The sequence below is a fragment of the Oratosquilla oratoria genome, chromosome 5 (assembly GCF_046742065.1).
Source record: "Oratosquilla oratoria isolate Oo_2021 chromosome 5, ASM4674206v1, whole genome shotgun sequence".
Lineage (NCBI taxonomy): Eukaryota > Metazoa > Arthropoda > Malacostraca > Stomatopoda > Squillidae > Oratosquilla > Oratosquilla oratoria.
This window is the reverse complement of record NC_134781.1, coordinates 77,581,557-77,591,556: the sequence shown is the minus strand read 5'-3', so window position 1 is coordinate 77,591,556 and position 10,000 is coordinate 77,581,557. Positions and strand designations below refer to the sequence as shown.

The window sequence follows — 10,000 nt, the reverse complement described above, 5'->3', positions numbered from 1 at the left end:
ATTGCTACTTCTACTATCACTCCTACTGCCACTACTACTATCACTACTACTACCACTACTACTACTTCTATTACTACTACTATTACTCAATAACAACAATAGTAATAATGATAATAATGATAATAGTAATAATGTGTGTGCGTGTGTGTGTTCAACTATGCAACTGATTTTTTATTTTCTTTCCCACAGTCGTCCTCCTTTTCGGTCGTCACTCCTGAATCATCACTTCAGGTAGGTCGAAACAAGACTTAATTTGAGCCCAATCTATTTTCACTTTATATCTAATTCTTTTATTTTTTTTCGGACACCATGAACGTTTACCTTTAGTGTTATGGTACTCAAACAGCTTTGGTGTAAAGAGGGGTCTTTTTCATTATAAGAAAACCGCATTATATATAGTGTCAATATCTCTAAGTGTAGCGTGTTAAACGTAGGGCTACACAACCCCGAAAATAGATACAGCTTAGATAACACGCTTTTAGAGGAAACTGAGTGCGAGAGAGACTTGGGAGTTCTAGTGAGTCCGGACCTTAAAACCAGGAAACAGTGCATTAGCGCCAGGAATAAAGCTAACAGAGCATTAGGTTTCATTGCTAGGACGATAACGAATAGAAGTGTAGAGGTAATTATCAAACTCTATCTAGCGATAGTTAGACCCATCCTTGACTATGCGGTACAGTTTTGGTCTCCGTCCTACAGAATGGACATCAATTCACTAGAATCAGTACAGAGAAGAATGACCAAAATGATACATGGACTCAGAAATTTGCCATACGAAGAGAGGCTTTGGCACCTTAACTTACACTCTCTAGAAAGACGCAGAGTGCCGGGTGATCTAATAGAGGTGTTCAAGTGGATCAAAGGCTTTAACAAGGGTGATGCAAACAAGGTCATCATATTAAAACAACAGGATTTAAACTGGAGAAATTTAGATTTAAGAAGGAAATAGGCAAGAATTGGTTTACTAATAGGGTGGTCGACGAATGGAATAGACTTAGTAACCATGTAGTAAGCGCTGAAACTATCAGTTGTTTCAACAAACGATTAGACAACTTTATGGATGGGGATGACAGGGGGTGATGGATACGGAGCTGCCTAGTGTAGGCCTTATGGTCTCCTGCAGTCTCCTTCATTCTTATGTTCTTATAAGACGCAGAGTGCGAGTGATCTAATAGAGGTGTTCAAGTGGATCAAAGGCTTTAACAAGGGTGATGCAAACAAGGTCATCATATTAAAACAACAGGATTTAAACTGGACAAATTTAGATTTAAGAAGGAAATAGGCAAGAATTGGTTTACTAATAGGGTGGTCGACGAATGGAATAGACTTAGTAACCATGTAGTAAGCGCTGAAACTATCAGTTGTTTCAAGAAACGATTAGACAACTTTATGGATGGGGATGACAGGTGGTGATGGATACGGAGCTGCCTAGTGTAGGCCTTATGGTCTCTTGCAGTCTCCTTCATTCTTATGTTCTTATAAGAGCATAAGAATGAGACTGCAAGAGACCATGAGGCCTACACTAGGTAGCTCCAAGTCCATCACCACCTGTCATCCCCATCCATAAAGTCGTCTAAACGTTTCTTAAAACAACTGATAGTTTCAGCGCTCACTACATGGTTACTAAGTCTATTCCATTTGTTGACCACCCTATTAGTAATCCAATTTTTCCTATTTCCTTCTTAAATCTAAATTTGTCCATTTTAAATCCATTACTGCGGGTCCTGCCATGTTGTTTTAATATGATGACCTTGTTTGCATCACTCTTGTTAAAGCCTTTGATCCACCTGAACACCTCTATTAGATTACCCCGCACTCTGCGTCTTTCCAGAGTGTAAATTAAGGTGCCTAAGCCTCTCTAGTACAGATCGCAAATCTACGACGTCATTCATCTTACGTTAAAAGAACGTGATCCTGTACAAGTATTGACTATCGTATCCCTGATATCGTAGATTTACGATGTAAACAAATATGACTCATTTCTTACGATGAGTACGCGAAGTCGTATAACTTACAACTGCAAAAGACTTAGCTATAAGCAACTCTCCATGTACTATGGATTGTTATATATATATATACATATATATATATATATATATATATATATACAGTATATATATATATATATACATATATATATATATATATATATATATATACAGTATATATATATATATATACACATCTTGATGGCGCAATCGGTTAAGTCACCATCACTTGTCACGTGCTAGCGCAGGCTCGAGTCCTTGGCTGTACCACATTTCAGGTTCTGCATGTTGGCCTCCTCGAGTTTCTCGAAAGTGAATTTTGGTGGATAAATAAATAAACAAATATATATATATATATATATATATATATATATATATATATATATATATATATATATATATTATATATATATATATATATATATACTTAGAAAAGGACGTCAAATAATTTAATTACTTAGCTGAAGGTTGGCTAAGCCATAGACCAAACGGTCCTCTAATCTTGCTAGGACCGGGATTAGAGGTGCCGACCTCTCTCACTTGTAGGATACAATTTCCCTGATTGACACGGCGGTCAGGAAGTGTTAAAATAATTTTCTATTTCACTGGTGGTTGAAATTGATTAATTGATGGGTTGTGTGTGTGTGTGTGTGTGTGTGTGTGTGTGTGTGTGTGTGTGTGTATGTATGTATGTGTGTGTGTGTGTGTATGTATGTGTGCGTGTGTGTGTGTGTGTTGCCTTTCATTTCCTTATTTTCCTCCTTTATCTTCTCCTTCTCTTCCCTCTCCTCCTTCTCCTCCTCCTCCTCCTCCTCTTTTTCCTTGTCCTCCTCCTTTTCCTTCACCTCCTCGGTCCTCTCTCTTTTTCCTTCTCCATCTCCTCCATCATTTCCTCTCCCTCTTTCTTCTCTGTCTCAGCATTTGCATCGCAACTTGCACTACCACACGCTTTGTTGTGGGCAAGGCAAGTGAGTCCATTACCCCTCTCCCCTCCTCCCTCCTCCCCCTCCCCCTCCTCCCCCTCCCCCTCCCCTCTCCTCCCCCTCCTCACCTCCTCCCCTCCTCCCCTCCTCCCCCTCCTCCCCTTCTCCCCCTCCTCTCCCCCTCCCTCTTCTCCCCCTCCTCCCCTGTTTCCCTCCCCACTCCTCCCCCTCCTCCCTCTCCCCCCTCCTTCCCCTTCCTCCCTTCTCCCTCCTCCCCTTCCTCCCTCCTCCCCATCCTCCCTCTCCTCCCCCCCTCTCCTTTCTCCCCCTCCACACCCTCAAACCCTCTCTTCCCCTCTCCTCCCCTCTCTTCCCCTCCTCCACCTCCATCCTCTCCCTCTCCTACCTCTCCTACCTCTCACCCTCCTCCCCCATGCTCCCCCTCCTCCCATCCTCCCCTCATCTTCCTCCTCCCCTCCATCCTCCTCCTCCCCTCCATCCTCCTCCTCCCCTCCTACCCCACTCCTCCCCTCCTCCCCATACTCCCCCTCCTCCTCCTACACCTCTCCTCCTCCTCCTCCTCCTCCTCCTCCTCCTCCTGCCCTCCTCCATTCTCGCGTTCATTCACTCATGTGATTCGCCTTAAGAAGAATTCCCCCAGTGCCCAGGTGGCCAAAGGTTTCATCTAAGGTCTGAACGGGAGCAGGTCAGCTCACTTCAGAGAGAAAGTGTTATGACGTCACGAGGAGGCGGGGCAGCCGATTGAGTCATCGCGCTAATTTGGGAGAGCACTGAAAACCTCTCTACGAAGTGAATTGTCCTGTTCTTGTTCAGACCTACGTTGTGTCACCTACTTACATATGTACATACCCTGAACAGAGTCACATTTTGATTGTAGTACACAATGGAATTTACGGTACTTTCTATTAATATATTACAGTATATATACGTATTTACACACACACACACACACACACACACACACACACACACACACACACACACACACACACACACACACACACACACACACACACACACACACACACACACACACACACACTACTCGGTAGCGTAGTTGGCAGAGCGCTGAACTGCCACCATAGTGGCCCGCAGTTCTTGGTTCGAATCCTGCCCAGGGCCGAAATTATTTCGGTACCGCTGCGCTTCGGGTCGTTACTCTGACTCTCGTGGGCGGGGAGTTGGGTGTGTGTGTGTGTGTGCAAGGTCATAGCATTACCCATAGGAGGGAAATAGCTGTCGATCACGAGTCCAACACGTGATCCAAAGACCAAGTGAATACACACACACACACACACACACACACACACACACACACACACACACACACACACACACACACACACACACACACATATATATATATATATATATATACGTGTGTGTGTGTGTGTGTGTGTTTACCTACCTATCTGTATTTACCTAATTGTAGAGATGATGAAGGAGATTGGAAATTAGAATTGATTAGCGTTCTCCTTCGAGTAGAGACAACCCCCCGATTATAAAAGAATGCTGTGGGAGTCTGGCCCGTGGGGAGACAGTGCCCCACGCACATAAGTAGATTACACGCCGGAAGCGGCACAAAAAAAAAAAAAAAAAAAAAAAAAATGTATATATATATATATATATATATATATATATATACTTATTTATGTATATATATATAGGTACATATCTTTATATATATGCATATATATATATATATATATATATATATATAAATATATATATATCCACTGTTTTTTATACTCTTATGAAACTTAAGTATTTTTACTAACAGAAGTCTCTCGAGAATCTTTGGGTGACGTCACACTGTGACGTCACACAAGTGCTTCGTCTGATCTCACAAACTCCGAGCGGTGATGTCAGGCTGTTACTATTCATAGCGGTATCGTTACGGGGACGGACGCTTAGCGTAATAATGTATTCTCACCTCTTTATGGTTTTTATTCTGGCTGATGTTTGACGATTTGATTGGTGTGAGGGTGGCATTCGTTTGTGCTTTGAATAATAAAGACAATATTCGATTGATTCCCCTTAGATCATAGATTATTTTTATTTTTATTATTTTCATTAATTTTTAGCTTTTACACACACACACACACACACCCACACACACACACACACACACACACACACACACACACACACACACACACACACACACACACATATATATATATATATATATATGTATGTATATATGTATATAAGAGGTTGGTAGATAAAGGTAGATAGAGGGGTAGGTGGCGAGAATTTCGTTTTTATGAGTTTGATGTTTGGTAAACTACAGTCTAGGCGAAGGCCCTGCATAATATCGCTCCTCGTCTAAAGTTTATAAACAATCGCTAGGGACCCGATTTCATTGTTGTATTATGTTGATGTAACAATATTGAAACTGAGCCAGTGATGATTTCGAGATTGCTTGAGTAAGCAGTATTGCTTAAGGCATTTGTAACAGTCTTTCTGATTGGAGAAAGGGTGGAGGAGGAGAAAATTTGATTGGTTCACGAGAGTAAAGTCACGCCCTTAGGGGAGGCACTTAGATGTAAGAGTAAAGATCATTGGACTAAAGAAATCATGACGTCAATGTGAACTGACCTAGTGATCAAATTGAAGATTCCGGAAGGGATTCCGCTGGTGTACCTAAGACAATAACGTTGTAGAAGAATTAGTAAAGAAAATGAAGAAAAGTTTAAGTTCAGTTTAATTCTCCTTCTTTTACTGAGTAATGGAACTTGACTAAGTAAGATGATCGGAAGCAAAGGGTCTTTCTACAGAAAATATTGTAAGTGACTAACCAACATAAAGACAGTGATGAAAAGAAAGTTGGAAGTGAAACGGGATCGTAGAAGGGAACAGTAGAAGGAGTAGTAAACAGTAACAACAATGGAGGTAACAAGGGTAACACTAGGTTCGAATCCCGCACTTTTTTCCGATACCCATTAGCTCCTCAGCACTTCTTGGCGTAGGCTCTTCATCTTAGGGCGGTATGACGTCATTAGTCTTTACACCTGTACAACAATTTTTTTTTTTTTAAGCTAAGGTTTATTTTGGTAGAAGAGAGGATCTCAGGTCAGGTGAGGGCAAAGTGTCGTAGTCGGCAAATACCGTCTTAGCCACGCTCGCAAGACGAGTTTGAGGGATTTATGACATAACCGTCTCGTCTATAAACACATACACATACACACACACACGCACGCACACACACACACACACACACACACACACACACACACACACACACACACACACACACACACACACACACACACACACACACACACACACACACACACACACACACACACACACACACACACACACACACACACACACACACACACACACACACACACACACACACACACACACACACACGTGTCCGTAGAAATGGAGAAGACGATGTGATACTTTCGGCAAATTTAAACATGATTTCTAAAACGTGGAACTTTCAAGTATTCGTAGCAAAAAGTTCTTAAATCTAGACGATCTTGGATATCAGAAATACTTTGTAATATTCTAGTATGATATTAGATAATATCCTTGTTTCGAATCTAGAAATATCCGATTATTTTCGATTACCTACCGTAGACCCTTTAGCCCGAGTTCGATTCTCAACGGCCTCCGATGATTTCCGTTCGTTCTCGCCCTGGCTAGCGGCTATTCGAGCACATTGGGTTAGGGGGAGAAGAAAGTGAGCTGCCCTTTGGTCTGTGAATACTGTTTACACGAAATCGATCCCGGGGACTTTGGGGCTGATTCACACAAATGCCAACACCACAGGAACTCGGCCATGGTCTCCTTGCAAGTTGCATTGTTTTGCAACGTCGTTATCATTCTTGCACGCTGCCTTACCTCGTGGTCTCTTGGCTAGTGCCTCGTAATTTGAAACTGGCGTATCATGCGTGGATTGATAGGTTATTATTGAGATGGTATGTACATATAACACAAGCATGTAACACACACACAAACACACACACACACACACACACACACACACACACACACACACACACACACACACACACACACACACACACACACACACACACACACACACACACACACACACACACACACACACATAGATCAAGTTGGAACCGTACATGATTTTGAGTCTAGGTATGTTAGAAAATTAGAAAATAGGAGACGGGACCCAGTGAGCGTTGCTCATTTCCTATACACTACAATTAGGTAAACACACACACACACACACACACACACACACACACACACACACACACACACACACACACACACACACACACACACACACACACACACACACACACATATATATATATGTGTGTGTGTGTGTGTGTGTGTGTGTGTGTGTGTGTGTGTGTGCGTGCGTGTGTGTGTGTGTGTGTGTGTGTATGTTTGTATATACTTATGGATGAAAATGACAGGGTGTTACTTCTCAATTACTTATACACAGGTGCAATTTGACTGCCACTCATGCAACTGAGCGTGGACCTACTTTGGTAGAAGAGATCTAGAGCAGATTTATTGTAACATAACCAAAAAGAAAATATTTGCATAAAGTATTTTCTTACAAAGGCTGAATTTGCCTTAATTTTCGAATAAAGTAATGATGATAATGACATTAATAATAATAATAGTAATAATAATAATAATAATAGTAATGATAATAATAATAATAATAATAATAATAATAATAATAATAATAATAATAGTAATAATAACAATAATAATAATAATGAAAATAATGATAATGTAGTTATAATGAAAATGATAATAAGAATTACAACAATATTTTGTCTTCGTCATTGTAATCTGCAGTAGGTTGTTTACCAAATCAGGTACTATAATCCTTATTATAACCTTAATTGTTTATATATAAATTTTATTATTTATTTGATCATTATAATCGATAATACAATTATCATTATTAATATTATTATCACTGCTATTATTATTGTTATCATCATCATCATCATCATCATCATCATCATCATCATCATCATCATCATCATCATCATCATCATCATCATCATCATCATCATCATCATCATCATCATCATCATCATCATCAACTATTATTATTATTATTATTATTATTATTATTATTATTATTATTATTATTATTGTTGTCATTATCATTAATGGTGTTATTATTATCATTATCATTATTATTATTATTATCAATACCATTATCATTATTATTATTATTATTATTTAGATACAGACAGCTGCTATTTCGACATGAGGTCCACGAATTTTTATTCTGTCCTCCAGAAGTATTATTTTTTAAATACAATTTTGACACGAAATAAAAAAAAAAAAAAGCCCTGGTGCACCAGTTAGTTTCGTTCACTCTCCTTGTTGACGTCATGTAACCTAACGGGGGGCCAGGCCGACGACAAACGTGAATGCAATTAATCAATACTTGTTGGTCCTTATGTGGGTCGAAATCAGGCCAGCAAACGGTCCATTAGTCACGGATTACATAAGTTGTAGAGTTTTATATCTTCGAAAAGCGGAAGTCGAGTCTTCCGCTTCGAGGTAACTGGTTCCTCATCACTTGGAAACGTTGCGGGAATTTCGGCCCGGGCAAGACCGCGTCTAAAAATAGCCCTTTTACCTCGAGAGACAGCGTGGTGAGCATCGGTCAGTTGATACAAAAGAACAGCCTCACTGTTATCACGTTCGTGATGCATCGTAGAAACACGGTCCGTGTGTTCTCACTCCCCTTCATCCTCTATCGCTACGGAGGAAGGGAAGTATGGTGTAGTACTGGTGTACCTCCCCAACAAGTGTAGACGCGTGTGCGTTCGTACGCACGTCTCGCTTCTCCGAAACTGTGTCAAGGTCGCAACGTACGACGTTTGGGGCCAGAATGCGAAGGAACGAACACACGGACACACGAACACTCGAACACACGAACACACGCGCGCGCAGGCGCGCACACACATACACACACACACACACACACACACACACACACACACACACACACACACACACACACACACACACACACACACACACACACACACACACACACACACACGTGTGTGTATTTATACATACAATATATATATATATATATATATATATATATATATATATATATATATATATATATATATATTAGTGACGGGACGATACCAAATTTTATAACGATTCCGATACGAGTCCCGATACCTCATTAAAATTCCGATTCCGATACCTGCAATGAATTCATGATTATTTTCAGACTCTGAAGCTGGTTTAAGAAACAAATACTTTTTGGACAAATTACTTTTATTAATTATGCATTCAGAAGGAACATAAATGGTTTTGTTATAGCAAAAAAGAAAAAAGTTTCTTATTAAATGAAATGAAAAGGGTAAAAGTTTAGAAAAAATATTTAAGTAAATTCCTTGAAGGTACTTATTCATATCCAAGTCCCAATATTCTTAGATGGTAATGTAAGAACATTAGCATCTCACCTTTCAGTCGATTTCTTTTCGGCGAGTAAATAGTCCATGCAACAACAGATAATCTTTCGCTTTCAACAGAAGAGGGAGGTGCAGACAAATATTTCCTGCCAAAAAATGCCATGATAGGAAATTACTTTTTATTTAATCTCCACCACTGCAAAGGATTCTCATCATTTTCTATATTCTTCAAAAAATATATATTTGGACATTTCATGTTCTATTAAAATTCTTTTGTTCCTAGTTTTGCTACTTGCATTATCACATCCTTTGGTAGGCGTTAGCTCCATTTTTTCTTGTCCCTTTTTCTTTAATTCAGAGAAGCATTTTTCAAAGCTGAAGGTAAAGTCACTTTCATTATCCCTTTTCTCTTCAGACACATAATATGAGTCTATGCCTTGTGGTATTTCAGGAGAGGCGTCAAAATTTCCTTCAGTTATAGTACAAATATTTTGACTTTCTTCGGTGAACTAAACCGCAATAGCCTCTTCATTAGGCATTCCTTGGTAGTTACTTTCTAAGAAAGTAGTCTTGAATCTTTGATCAAGATATGTTGCCAGTATTAAGTTCTTGTCCTTTAGGTAACTGCAAAATCTAGCCGTGAAAGAGGCTTTCCATACTG

The 10,000-nt window shown here is 39.8% G+C and overlaps 1 protein-coding gene across 4 annotated transcripts in view; it reads left to right on the top strand.

Annotated features, from left to right (window-relative positions):
• Nucleotides 1–10,000, top strand: part of LOC143025580 (uncharacterized) — a 136,995-nt gene that overhangs the window by 30,711 nt on the left and 96,284 nt on the right. For all 4 annotated transcript variants that reach the window (XR_012966411.1, XR_012966412.1, XM_076185470.1 and 1 more), the window contains exon 2: nt 190–231. The gene's annotated coding sequence lies outside the window, so the exon portion shown is untranslated. The remainder of the gene's footprint in view (nt 1–189; nt 232–10,000) is intronic.